Here is a 14,817-nt window from a genome sequence, read left to right on the forward strand (position 1 = left end):
TCTATAGTCTTAGTGGCACAGACAGAACAGGGAGGGCAGGCTGAGAAGGGGCAGGCATTAGAATAGCAGTTAGGAACAAAAGCTGTGAGTCTCAGCTTGTGTTCTGCAAAACACAGGAGGAGGATTTTGCAGAGAGAAGGGATTGGAAAAGTCTTTGGTTTTTGACCAGTCCTCTAGCCTATACCTAAGATCTGCTTTTGCTTCTGGTCCCTTCCATGTCTCTTCTATGTAACTCTGCATCCATATATTCAATAAGTTCCTTGATTATTGTTCTTTTCCCATAGCATACCACCCAGAATAGAATATGAGCCTAATGAGTGTTTTAAATTATTTTATGTATCAATATGTAAATATGTTGTTTTGTTCTGAGTGCTAAGGGTGATATAAAAAATTATTTGTTTTTCTTTCAGATTTTCTCATTTGTTTTCCTTTATTATATTCTGATTCTTAGCTCTGTTATTGAGCATGGAAAACTACACATATATGTAGGCAGCTGTATTAGTCAGCATGCTCCAGAGAAATAGAGCCAATAGGATATATATATAGATATATACGAGGAGATTTATTATGGGAACTGGCTTATGTGATCGTGGAGGCTGAGAAGTCCCACAGTACACTGTCTGCAAGCTGGAGAACCAGGAAAGCCAATGGTGTAATTTACTCTGAGTCTGAAGGCCTGAAAACGAGGGGAGCTGGTGGTGTAACTCCCAGTCCACTTGGTTTGAGTAATCATACATTTAATGACTCCACAATGTTCTAGAGTATGTACACTACAATTTGTCTATTTCCCTACTATCGAATGCTTGGGGGATCTCCAAGTTTTTACTATTATAAATAATATTTTCTCGAGTATCTCCTTTCGTTAGCTAAAGTACAAGTTCCTTAGTACAAAATGTTTCTGTCCATAATGATTACTACATTAAAAAATATAGTTGGGTGATCAGTAGCATCTCCAAATTGGCATATCCAAATCAGAACTCTTGATTTCAACCCTAAAACCTGCTTTCTGCTCAGTGTTTGTCGCCTCAATAAATGATACCTCATTCACTCAAATTCTACCTCTGCTAATCAATGTATTTGGACCACTTACTCCATTCAAATTTCAGTTTTGTTGCCCTCAAAATTGGAATAGTAACATCTACCTGTCAGGAAGGCTGTAAGGATTATAGGTAGTATAATAACGTGCATAGCAATAATAGATATGTTCATTATCATTTTGTTTTAGTGAACTATGAACAAAGAATTTTGCAAAAAGCATTGCTGTGATGTTGTCATCGACATCTTACCAAGTAGATATGCTATTATGGCATAACTAGACTGTCAGATTGAAAATGAGAATATGTGGTCTAATGATATTTCCAATCAAGACTATTTTGGAAAATTTAATACAGTTAGCAATGGACACCATCCATGTCATAGAATGGATAGTTTGGGGCATGTTGGGCCTAATATTAGTCAACACGGCTTCACCTTTCCTGAGACAACAGAATGGGTTGTGGAAAAGGAGAAAGAGTCAGGATTTCCTTTTGTCCCCATCCGTCACTTGAATTGGCTTGCTGTGTTCGTTTTCTACCTCTTTGTAACAGATCACCATTCATTTAGCAGCTTAAAACAAGTGTATTTATTATATCATAGTTCCTCAGGCTAGAAGTCTAGGTGGGCTTAACTGAGTTCTCTGCTCAGGATCTCCTAAGGCTGAAACCAAGGTGTAAACCAGGATGGGCTCTTACTTGGAAGCTCTGGGGAGGAATCTGCTTCCAAGTCCATTCGTGCTGTTGGCACAATCCAGTCTCTTGTGACTGTAGGACTGAGGTCCAAGTTGCTGGATGTTGGCCAAGGTTTACTCTCAGCTCCTAGAGGCCATTCTCAGATTCTTGCCCCAGGACCTCCCTCTCATTAACGGAGAACCTCCCTTGTGTTGAATTCCTCTCCTGCTTTGAATCACTGCCTTTCTCTTTTGTTAACAGACAGAGGCAATGCTTTGTTCTGGAAGAAATCACATGATTAGGTTATGTCCACTTGGAAAAATCTCCTTTTAATTAACCTGGAGTCAGCTGATGAGTAAGCTAAATTATAGCTACAGAATCCCTTTTGCCGTGTACAAAACCTACTCATGGGGGTGATGTCCCACTATATTCACAAGAGAGGGAATCATTTAAGGGTAAGAGTCTTTTGTGGGGACATGATCTTAGAATTTTGCCTACCACACTCATTTAACTGACTTTACCTTAGTGAGCTTTCAAAACACAGAGCTAAATGAGTAAAACCCAGGCTTGGAAATTATTGACCACCACCATCTACCTCAAGGAATACAGGCTAACTGGGGTTTCTTTGGGCACTTGATTTAAATACATTTCCTATTTTTTGAGAGTATGGGCTGGGAAAGTTAATAGATGGAGAGGTGTCTGAGCTTATTCTTAAGTCTCTTAGATTCATGTGTTTGGATATTTTTGGAGGAGTGGTGGACATATGCCTGTAGCCCTCTGAGAGTCTGTGACTGTTGAGGCAGGTGTGGAACAGACCTGGGAGCACCTTGACCCCTGCATAGAGTGTTTATGCACTCACAGTGTTTCTTTTGGAATAGTACTGAAAATAAATGTGGGGATAAAGTGATTTATCCTTCTTAGCTCCTTTCTGTAGAAATGGCATCTCTCATGATTGGCCTTCAAAATATATCAGGTATCAGTGTTGGCTTTTGAGTCAAATAAACCTGCATTTAAAAGCCAGCCCTGCTACTAACACGTAGTTAATCTCGGTAAGTCCCTTAACATCTCTGCACCTTGTTTTTCATCTCTATAAGGTGGGTGTTATGATACCTAGTTTGAGTCTTTTAGGGAGGAATATATATGTAATGCTTGTAATGTGCTTGGCCCAGAGTTCCTGGTTCTGTGGCTGACGGGGTCATACACAGTATTTTGCAGCCACTCTCATCAGGAAGTAGAGATTTCCCACCCCTTGAATCCAGGCCTGCCTGTGACTTGCTTTATTTCATGTGGTGCTGGGAAGTAACACTGTGTGAGTTCTAGAGCCTAGGCCCTCAAAGGCTTGCAGTGACTGCTTTTTCCCTTTTGAAATGCATAAGGATGGTTTGAAATCTTTATGAATGAAAAAATATGGACAATGAGAGCTCATGATTTTGATCGTAGGACACTTTTCATATTTCAGACTATTTACTACTTTTTAACTACCAAACTGAGTGAGGCAACTTGTCCAAAGTCACAAAATTGGCAGTTGGTAGAATCAAGTTTCTAACTCAGTCCTACCTGCCTCTAAAGCTTAAAACGATTGTTTGTTTGTTTAATCACACTTGCTCTTCAGGGAGCTTCTCCAGTGGCCCATTCTTCTATCCCCAGCTTAACAGCAGGTCAGTCTGAAACCCTATGCAGTTAATTGAATTGTCTAAATAATTAGATCAGACAAGTCTTCATAGTTTCTAAATATGAGCCCTATCCAACAAGACTGTGTCTCTATAAGTCTCAGAGCCTGATTAAGGAGTAGCTTCTCATATCAATCCTGTTTATGGTGTGTATGCACAGCTCTCTTGCCAAAAGCTGGTAGGTGGAAATTCCTTGTCCAAAATATTGACTGGAGGCCAATGTGCATATACCAGGCCCTGCCCAGATGGCAGTTATGTCAACGTTCTGCTTACATAGGTCAAGGCTGCAAAATACAAGTTCTGGGAAGGTTTTCCAGAGAGGAGAGTATACCATTCAGAATTCACCAGTGAAGAATAAGTTGTTTTTGAAGTTCACATTTCTTGAGTCTGTCCATCTTGATTATCCACATGACTCAGGAGATACCAGGGATTCAGGGAGTCAGAGAACTCTGTCTGTGGCACAATGTGATGGGATGTGATTGATGGATTGGGAAAGAGTAAAAAAATGTAAAACACTTGTACTTTAGAAAATATTTTTAAAAAGTTATCCTGAGGGGAGTCGTAAAGTTAAAGATGCTCTTTAAACTATAAGTCCTTCAAAAATAAAAGTGTTACTTAATTGCTGTGTAGGTTAGTGTTCTGAGCTTCAATCTTCTCATCTGTAAAATAGGAATTAAATGTTTATATACGTCTCACAATTTTGTTGTAAAACTTGAATGAAATCATGCAAGTAAAAGCACGTAGCACAGTTCACAGTAAGTTCTTAATAACACACACCTCCAAGACAACTTCCATTTAAAAAAAAGTCTGCATGTTTGAACAGGGAGAAAAGGTCAATTAGAAGATGGCCACAGGGCTTAAAAATCAGGCAGGCCAAGTAGAAATTAAGGACTACTTTCTCATGAAGGCAAGGGAACTTGGTGCCAGTGTGAAATCGGGGTCTTGATCTTTTTAAGAAAATCATGAGGAGTTTTTTCCACTTCTCATTTGGCTTAGCCAAAATGGTCCATGTTCACCTTTTTTTCTCCATCCTGCCTTCAACACTTACTTTCGTAAGTAAAGTTAACAAATGATCCCATTTCTCCCATTAGTAACAGCCATTAGCAAGAATGTTCGACACTCACCAGCATTAACCAAACTCTAATTAGCCAAACACGGCCTGCCACCCCTTACAATGCACACCTTTCTTTCCCCACGCCTGCTATGGCTCACCTAAAAGAAACATTTGTAGAACTCCCCTCCTTAGCCCACTCTCCCTCACATCATTAATCAGCTTGCTATGCCTCATCCAAAGAAAAAGAAATTATTCAGTTTCCTGTTGCATGCCGGCCAGATGAGCAAGTGCTAAGTAGAACTTCAGTATGTACCCTCATGTTCATGGCATATAAGCGGCTGCACCTGGAGCTACGGTGTGTTAAGGAGGACATGTCCTGGATTTCACAGAGGCTGCCTTTAAGCTGTCTGGTTCTGTATGATGCTGTGATGCTTCCGCTTTCCAGAGCCAAGCCTGAATAGAACAAAGCAGGGAAATACCTCCTAGCCTGGGACCTGGTGGCAGTTATCAGCTTGCTCGGAGGACCCATGATCTGAGAGGGGCTGTGAGGACTCAGGGGCTTTCTCTGTTAGGTTGTTTTAAAATAAGAAAAAAACACAACAAAAAAGAAAGAGAGGGTTGAGGCATCTACCTATATTCGTGCTCGTTATGCTGCCCCTGCATTGCCACTAAGTTATTTCCTGTGTGGAGGTGGCAGTGGTAGGAGCTTCACTTCCATGCATCAGGAGCTCGCAGGCAGCTCTCTTTGGACAGACAGTATATTGTGGAGAAAAGCAACGTGGTCTGCAGGCTTGGCTTTGAGCATCAGTGCTGCCACTTCCTATGGGTCTCTGCAAGTTGCTTAACCTCACAGCCTGTTTCCTCATTTGTGAGATAGGAATGATAATAATACTGACCTCATAGAGAGAAAGGAAACAAGAAATGTGAAGGATGAAGCACAATGCCTGGCACAGAACAGGCACTCAGTAACCATCCTTATCCCAGGTCCCCTGCCTCCTGATTCACCTGCAAAAACAAATTTCAGGGACTCTGGGGAGGATTTTATCTGGACCCTGTGACCACCTAAGGAGGGCCTTGCCCTGAACTTCAGTGCCCCATGAACAGGAGACTAGGAGTCTTTTCTCTTTGTTTTCCTTTGGCCTGTTTTTTATTTGGGGTCTGTGTGATTTCCTGGCAACAGCCCCGTTGGTGGTGAGAAAATATGTGTGTTTGCTATTTGAGGAACAAGCAGCTTGTTTCTAGAGGTTCCTCCCCCCAGTATTGTTGTAAAATATAGTTCAGCAATGAATGTCCCTCAGTGCGGCACAGCTCAGACTCCAAGTCTAGTCCAGCTTGGATTCTGTATTTCTGGGGATGCATATGGGCCAAATTGGCTTTCATGACATTTTTCAGTCTTTTGAAGTTTGACTTCAAGATTGATAGCCTTTTCTGGTTAGACTCCTCGGCAGCCCACTTTTTCCTCCCCAGTAAAATAACAAAGCTTGCTTCCACTCCTATGTTCCCATTTCTGTGGATGGCACTACTATCCTCCCAGTAGCTCAGGTAAGATCCTGGATTTATCCTAGACCCTGCATCTTCCTCCTTGTCACATCCTGTTACTCATTAGCATCTTTTGGCTTGACCTCCTTAGTATCCTTCAAAACCAGCCATGTCCTCCCATCACATGTCCATTGTTGTACGGTGGTCCCTTCCACAGCACCCCCTGCAGCCTCTATCCTAAGCACTAAGCACACTGATTTACACTTTCTTGTTCTCGTATTTTTCCTTTCCATTAGTCTGTGGAAACCTTGGGGGACAGGGCCTATGAGTTAATCATCTCTGCATCTCTAGTGCCTCATACAGTAGTTGAAATAAATGTTTCCTGGATTAATTAAAAAAGAATATAAGACATTGTGTCCCCAATTGGAAAGACTTTCTATATCAGAGGACAGACTAGGGTTTGAAGAGGTGATTTCCGTGACCTGAAAATGACTCCCAATCCTATCTCCATTAATCCTGGGCTTGAATGAGATTGTACCCATTTGCGTTTTTCCAACTTTCAGCCAAAATGTTCTCAGTAATTAATTAGTCTACTCAATAGCTCAACAGAGACTATTCTAAGAAAACATAGGTATCGGTGCTGCCTGATGACCCACAGACATCTAAAACTTGACATGTCCAAAATTGGACTTATCCACTCCTTCCAAAATCTTTTCCCTGTCCTATGTTTCTTACCCCTGTGAGCCTTGTTACCTAAGCAGGAACACAAGAGTTATGCAAAGCCTCTCCTAGCTCTGCCATCCTGCCATTCATTTGGGCACTGAGTTCTTCAGCATCAACATCATAACATCTCTTGAATCTGTACCATCCTCACCATCATTGTCTAGTTCCCACCCTCATCACTTCTGATAGGAACCTTCTGAACTAGGGGTTAATGGAGTGGATGATATTTCAGATACCATCAAGAAAAATGGACTCATTTTACAGATGAGGAAACCAAGGTCTAGAAAGAAGAAAGGACTTAACCTAAGATCATAAAGCCAGTTGATGATGCAACCAGGAATAGAAACCAGGTCTTTGCAGGCTGTCTCTTCTTACCATATCTAGCTGTTTTCTTTTATTTTATTTTCTCTTAGTCTATCTTTCTCCTTTGCTTCAGTTCAACAACAAAACACTTATTGAGAATCAGCTTTGTAACAAGCATTATACCAGGAATTGGAGGTCCAAAGGCAGGAGAACAGAATCTGGGGTTAGTAAAACTCTTGTCTCTTTCTCTCTGTCTCTCTGTTTTTCTCAACAATGGATGGCCTCCTCCCTGAGTGCAGACAGAAGTCAGAACGTACATGAATGTGGCCCTTCGGGTTTTGTTCTCTCTTTACTGTGCATATGTTCCGAGGCTCGGTGTCACATTATGCAGTCCCCACTGATAAATAGTGGGCAGAGAATGGACGAGAATGATTTTGAAGAGGGAGAAAATGTCCAGATGTTAGTAGCTCATAATGTTTTAATTTTCCCCAACGCCATCACCAAAGGTTTGTCTTTGGTTTATTTGTGTTATCACAACAGTGATGATGGAGTTAAATTCAGCCTTTGAAAAGAGGATTTTTGCTTGTTTCATTTATATTCTACTGTTCTTTCATTAAACATTTCTAAATATCCACGGGGCCCAATTCTTACAAAAATAAATCAGATAAACCTAGGGTTCTTGCCAAGTCAAATATCTACAGTTTCTGGCAATTATGTAATTTCCAATTCTGCTGCAGTAACTATTGCTGATAAGTCAATCGTCATAAAGAGAAATGTTCCAGACCAATCTTTATTAGTGTGTCCTTCACTGATATATGCAAAGTCTTATTTTAAAAGCAGAGTTCTAACATTTTTTTCTGTCCCTAGTGAATAGCTTCTCATCATAACAATTTATATCTGGATAATGTCATTGTAAAATATAAAAATGGTAAATTAAAACCCATGAAATTAGGTTCTGCTGTTATTAATAAAAACTGCTCTGGTTTTCACCATTTTGATATGATGGCACTGTCTTATAATGCAACTTTGCAGTAATGTATTTCTGGCATTGCAAGATGACTTGGCCCAGACAAAAGCAATATTTAGAAAGTTACTCTGTGGAACTGCTCTGGGAAGAAAGAACTTGAGAATCATGTGCTAATTTAAATACCTCCTTAAAGTTGAGGTTAAACACATTATTGATTAGGAAAGGCTTTTAGAGAGAGAGAAAAACTGTGCTATTCTGTAAGTGGTCTAAAATAAACAAACTGAAAATACCAGCATGCTATTTTTTTTTTCCAGGGTTACATATCTGTTTGGTGCAGATATACATTGTTTAAAACACATATATTAAAATAAAAGCATTATTTTCAAATCATGATTTCTGCCTGTGCTTTGAGAAGAATCCTCTAGAGACATTCTCCTCTGTAGCTACAACTCACATGCTATGAACTTGTTTTTATCAGGGTCGTTACAATTTGTAGAATTTTTAAAAATTTTTATTGGCGTATAGTTGATTTACCATGTTGTGTTAGTTTCAGGTGTACAACAAAGTGAATCAGTTATACGTATACATACATGCACTCTTTTTAAGATTCTTTTCCCATATAGGCCATTACAGAGTATTGAATAGGGTTCCCTGTGCTATATAGTAGGTCCTTATTAGTTATCTATTTTATATATGGTGGTATGTATATGTCAATCCCAATCTTCCAATTTATCCCTCCCCCCCACTTACCCCCTGGTAACCAGAAGTTTATTTTCTACATCTGTAACTCTATTTCTGTTTTGTAGGTACGTTCATTTGTACCGTTTTTTAGATTCCACGTGTAAGCGATATCAAATGATATTTGTCTTTCTCTGTCTGACTGACTTCACTCAGTGTGACAATCTCTAGGTCCATCCATGTTGTAGAATATTTTTGCTCAAATTATCTCATTCATTTCCTACAATAGGCCTAGGAGGCAGGGTTTCATTCCTATGTTATAGATGAGGAAGCTGGCGCTGACACCAGGCCTTATGCACTGTTCCTTATAGTACTTCTAGCAAACAGAAGCCTCGGCACTCAACCAGACTTTCTGCCTCTTGACAACTCCCCATCCCAACATTATATCAAAGTGGGGAGGTGGTCCTTTTTTATTTATTTATTTATTTATTTATTTATGGCTGTGTTGGGTCTTCGTTTCTGTGCGAGGGCTTTCTCCAGTTGCGGCAAGTGGGGGCCACTCTTCATCGCGGTGCGCGGGCCTCTCACCGTCGTGGCCTCTCCTGTTGCGGAGCACAGGCTCCAGACGCGCAGGCTCAGTAATTGTGGCTCACGGGCCTAGTTGCTCCGCGGCATGTGGGATCTTCCCAGACCAGGGCTCGAACCCGTGTCCCCTGCATTAGCAGGCAGATTCTCAACCACTGCGCCACCAGGGAAGCCCAAGGTGGTCCTTTTTGATGCACAGCAATTGAGTTTTACTCTCCTGATGAAGATACCCAGGAGATAAATCCAGTTTCTATTTCTGTGAGGGGAAAGCAGCCTGACAGAGTCATCTTAGTTTAGATGCTGTCCTCTCATACGACAGAGCGGTAGCCAAGATGTATTAAAAATCCTTTCCCACTTCGCACCCTCATGGATTCAGCGAGGAAGGAGCACACTGTTGGATGCCCGTGTCAGTGGAGAGCCCAGACTTTTAGGTTCTCTAACAGCAGACTCGCTTTGCAAACAGTTATCAGAAGTATTTTGTTGATGAAGACAGTGCATTTCAATTTTTGGAATACTTTCAGATGCCTTTCATTACCAGTATCAGTTAAAAAAAAGCTTGGAAAAATGGGAATAGAACTTATTCCTAATGACTAGGAGTCATTTCTTTCAGGTCTCTGCTGCTTTGTGTATACTACAGGGCTGGCTGAATGGAAACTTCCAGCCACAGGACATGTGGAGACAATCAGCCTAGGTAGGTAAGAAAACTTCAGTTGAGAAGCTAGGCTGGGTGAAGAGGACTAGAAGCAGGGTTCCTCAGGCTCTTAAGGCAAGTGACACATAACTAAAGTATTTAGTGTCGCAAAGGGTGGGGCTAAAAGAAAATACGCTAACCTCACACCAGGAAAGCATCGGCTTTTCAGCAAAATGCAGACAAAAAATAAATACTGGAATAGTTTTGAAAGCAATGATATTTAAGTTGCAAAAATTAGAATACAAAAGGCATCGTTTCTGTTTCGGTTTGTATCCAGTCAGTGTTGGGCTAATCGTATAGATTTCAAACTGTTGGACAATGGTGCTTATCCTCACTTTGTGTGTGCAGGACCATGGCAGGTGAATAGGACAGTTGCACGGTGAGTAAATGTATGATTGCAGGGTGATGAATGTATAATTCATCAGCTTGAGTCTTAGGGCCATTTTTGTGATTGAACAGCAGGTGTTAACCCTGATGCTATCTACTTGTCACTTTCTCTACTAGGTTATAAAACCTCTTTGCTGGGATGGGCGTGTCTTGATGAATTGCGGGGGGAGGGGAGGTTATTCTGGGAGGAACCTGGACCTGCCCTTGCAAGTCCCTTTTGGCATGGTGGGTCATCTGGTTAAAAGGTCAGACAGTGAACATGTCCTCTTTTGAGGCCCTCTGCTGGATTCCTTCTTATTCCCACTGATCTGGTTTTCAGACTTCAGTATTGTTGCTGATCTTCCTTTTAAACAACTGCACCAAACAGTGAGTAGGTATCTTTTGAGGCTTGAGCTAAGTACTTAATGAAGGATCCAGAGAGCCATCTGGCTACCAAAATCTTCTGGAGGATGAGGTCTCACCTAAATGTGAGCCAGGGTTTGTTTTTTTTTTTCAAAAAATTTATTTATTTTATTTATTTATTTTTGACTGCGTTGGGTCTTCGTTGCTGCGCGCGGGCTTTCTCTAGTTGCGGCGAGCGGGGACTACTCTTCGTTGCGGTGAGCGGGCTTCTCATTGCGGTGGCTTCTCTTGTTGCAGAGCACGGGCTCTAGGCTCGTGGGCTTCAGTAGTTGTGGCACGCGGCCTCAGTAGTTGTGGCTCGTGGGCTCTACAGTGCAGGCTCAGTAGTTGTGGCGCACGGACTTAGTTGCTCCGCGGCATGTGGGATCCTCTCGGACCAGGGCTCGAGCCCGAGTCCTCTGAATTGGCAGGCGGATTCTTAACCACTGCGCCACTAGGGAAACCCCGAACCAGGGGGTTTGAATCCTGCATCTTTTGGTCTATATCTTTATTGTTCATACAACAATGGAATAATAGCCATTGGATAATAGCCACAGGATAATGACACCAGTTGTCCAAGTGTCCTTCTTGTCCTTGCCCAGCCTTCATCTTTCTGTGATCACAATGTGAGATAAGCATCTTAGGGATAAGAAGAAAGAAGCCAGACAACTTCTTCCTTGTTTCTTCCCGTGGTAACAGGTATTCCAGTGGCGATCCCTGGCTTCCTGCTTTCGGGGCATCAGAGAGGACTCACCGCTGGTGCAGCCCCACGCTCCCTCCCGCAGCTGTCGTGCTCTTCAGCCGTGTGGCTGGGTGGCTCTGAGAGTCAGGGAAGGATTGCTGGGCTCCCACATATTTCACTTAGAATTCGTTTGGAAACGAGGGTACTTGGATTCCCTGCTGCTCTTGTTTTTTCTGGGACTGTTCAACAGGGATGCGGAGAGAGAGGTGTGCAAAGGCAATTATCGAGTGGCGTACACAGCAAGATTCACAAGCTTGGAATCTCTTCAAGTGTCCTCCTTGGGGAGTGTTTCCCTCTGAATTAGAAAGCTCTAGTTTTAGCTTGATGAATTGTTTTCCAGTTAATTCAATTGTTTAGCCCCTGCTGGAGCTAGAGTAATGAATATTCAGAGCAGAGAATGTGGCTTTCTGAAATGATATCATAAATAGGGTTGCCAGATTGAGCAAATAAAAATTCAGGGTGGCCAATTAAATAGGTATTTCAGATAAACAGTTAATGATTTCTCAGTATAAGTATGTTCCAAATATTGCATGGACCCTCTCAAATATTGCAAAGGACATACTTAGAATAAAAAATTGTTTATCATAAATTCAAATTTGATTGAACATACTATATTTTATCTGGCAACCCTAGTCATGAATAATTAAAAGATGATATTGCTATTATTCACAGACACTAATTTATTTGATCATGGATTAGTTTCACTAAAATCAATAGGTATATTAGATATTTGTCCCCATTTTTTAGGTAAATTACTGCAATAGGATAAAATATGTATCTTCTGTTTTATATTGTGGAAATAATGGGGATATCCACACAGATAGGAATTTTCATTTGTTCCCTATATGGTAATATGCTATACAGGTTTAAGTTTGTTTTTGTTTAACTCATGAGAAGAGTGATACCTAAATATAAAATTCTTTTTTTATGAAATTAGTATACATAGTAAATCATGGATTGGATATGCTGGGAAGATTGAAACAAATAATATTATCCTGATTTTATTAATAATATATGCTCCTTGTAGAACATTTAGAAAATACATAATAAGAAAAAAATATACCTGTAATGTTTCTTACCTATTTTACATTTTTGTGGAAATACTTAGAAAAAACATTTTGGGATTTTGTTGTAATAAAATTTTGCTGCCTTTTTAAAATTCTCTGTTATAACACGAGTACCTTTTGATTTCATTAAAAGCATTTAGAAAACATTTAGTAGAGACATACTATTCTTTTTCCTTATTGCCTTGATTTCTTTTCCTGCTCTACTGTTAAAATGAGGATATTGATACATAACTGCTTATTTGTATCACTGATTATTTTCTTTGGGCATATTTCTGGAAATGCCTTTACTGGATCTTTAGATCAAAGACTTGAGGACATGGTTTTGGGTGAGATGGGAATTAGGTTTTAAAGACATGGTTTTAAAGGGTGCTAGGCTGAATTCTGTCCTGTGCTCCATTCATATGTTAAAGTCCTAACCTCCAGTACCTCAGCATGTGAAATAGGGCCTGTATTTGGAGATAGGGCCTTTAAAGAGGTAATTAATGTAAAATGAGGTCATATTGGTGGGCCCTAACTGAGAATGACTGGTGTCCTTATAAGAAGCGAGATTGGGACATAGACACAGAGGGAAGACGATGTGAAGACACAGGGAGAAGATGACCATCCAAAAGCCAAGGAGAGAGGCCCCAGAAGAAACCAACACTGCCAACACCTTGATCTTGGGCAATCAGCTTCCAGAACTGTGAGAAAATGAATTTCCAAAGAGGAAGTACCTAACCCATCCGGGTATCAGATGTGGGAAAGCAGTGGATTTTCAGGTATAGTAATCATAGATCTTGGGCCAGAAGCCTGGGCCTCCCCACTCCCTTTTAGAGGTGACTGCTAACACACAGGCCTAAACTGTTGATCTTAGTTCTCCCAGCAATGTTTATTTGAACAATTCAACATTTCACTGAGTAGCAGGTGATTAAGCATGAATTTACAGAGAAGAGATCAGTAGGTGACATAGTTAGAAAACAGGCACCTCCTGTAGTCAGTGGTTACCCCTACTAGGAATGAGATCTGAAAAGGCAGCAGGAGGGATGGTTACAATGCATTTGCAACAGATTGGAATGCAAGTCAAAAAAGTGCAAGACAGAGGACAAGGAGGTGTCACTGGGAGCTGCTCACAGGGAACCGACCCACTTCTTCAGAGAGGACTCCTCAGGACACAGCATTCTGCAGGCTCCTGACACTCAGGATAACCCATTCTTCCCTCATGCTTGTGGTCCTGAAAGCTGTCCGGTGTAGCATGCCATCCAACTGGAAAACAATGGCCCCTCCTTCTGCCTCTATCCCACTGTATTAGTTTGCTGGGGCTGCTGTGCTTTCTCATCTTTTTATGTAGTGCAGCTGAATATGTAAGTACTAAGAAAATATTCACTGAATGCATTCAGACATTTCTGAATGAAATGTGAGGTTTCTTAGACACTAGAAGGAAGCTTAGTCTAGTGGAAAGGGCACATTGGACATACTGTAGTTGGACAGTCTTGGTTTATGCTCCACCATTTATACCAGTAAATGGGAAGGGCCACTTCTTTTAAACTTTAGTTTCCTCCTTTGTTGAATGAGGCTAGTAGCAGCCTCTAGTAGAAATTACTTAATCGATCATGATGACAGAAGGATAAAGCACAAGGTTACCATGAAGTATCTTGCCAGGCTGTCCTAGACCAATACTCCAGTCATGCATCAGATTTGTCTGAGGATGATTCACATTTAGAAGGATCCAGGCCCAGCTCCAAGATCTAACTCAGTAAGCCTAGGGTGAGCCCTGATAATCTGCATTTTTATAAATACCCCTCAGTGATGCTACTGTGCAAACAAATTTGGGAGCCACTGCTCTAGGCTATCCTTATTGATTTCAGAATCATTCATAAGTAGTGGGCATTACAGATCTCTGGTAGAGACTTAGAGTTTATACCCTTTTTGATTACCCCACAGAACTCTGTAATCACAGATTGCCTCATGAGGTTTATGTCTTATAAACATGCTTTAGAACTGCTATATGAAATACTTCAAGTTTCAATAAAATTATAGTTGATCACTTTTCCACGCTCAACTGTATCAAACAAAATAAAATGGGTTGATTATTAGGAAACAAAAATATAGTTATATTTTAAAAAATAGAAAAAATTCCATAAGTTTTTCACTAATTTCAACCTCAATTGTAACAATTCTATAACCATTTACATTTCAATTCTTTTTGCTAAAATGTGAACCTATTATTTACTTTTTTAGCCTGTATTTCTTGTTTTCTAGTAGATACAACTGTTCATATGACTTGCTGATTCCTTAATTTCAACAAAATTCCTTGCCTTATTTCCATCCCTCTTTTCCTGATACTTCCCTCCAAAACAAAAGGACAATGGTCCCCTAAGGAATGACGGTTTCTTTTTTGTGGTTGC

Source organism: Eubalaena glacialis, chromosome 14 (assembly GCF_028564815.1).
Source record: "Eubalaena glacialis isolate mEubGla1 chromosome 14, mEubGla1.1.hap2.+ XY, whole genome shotgun sequence".
NCBI lineage: Eukaryota > Metazoa > Chordata > Mammalia > Artiodactyla > Balaenidae > Eubalaena > Eubalaena glacialis.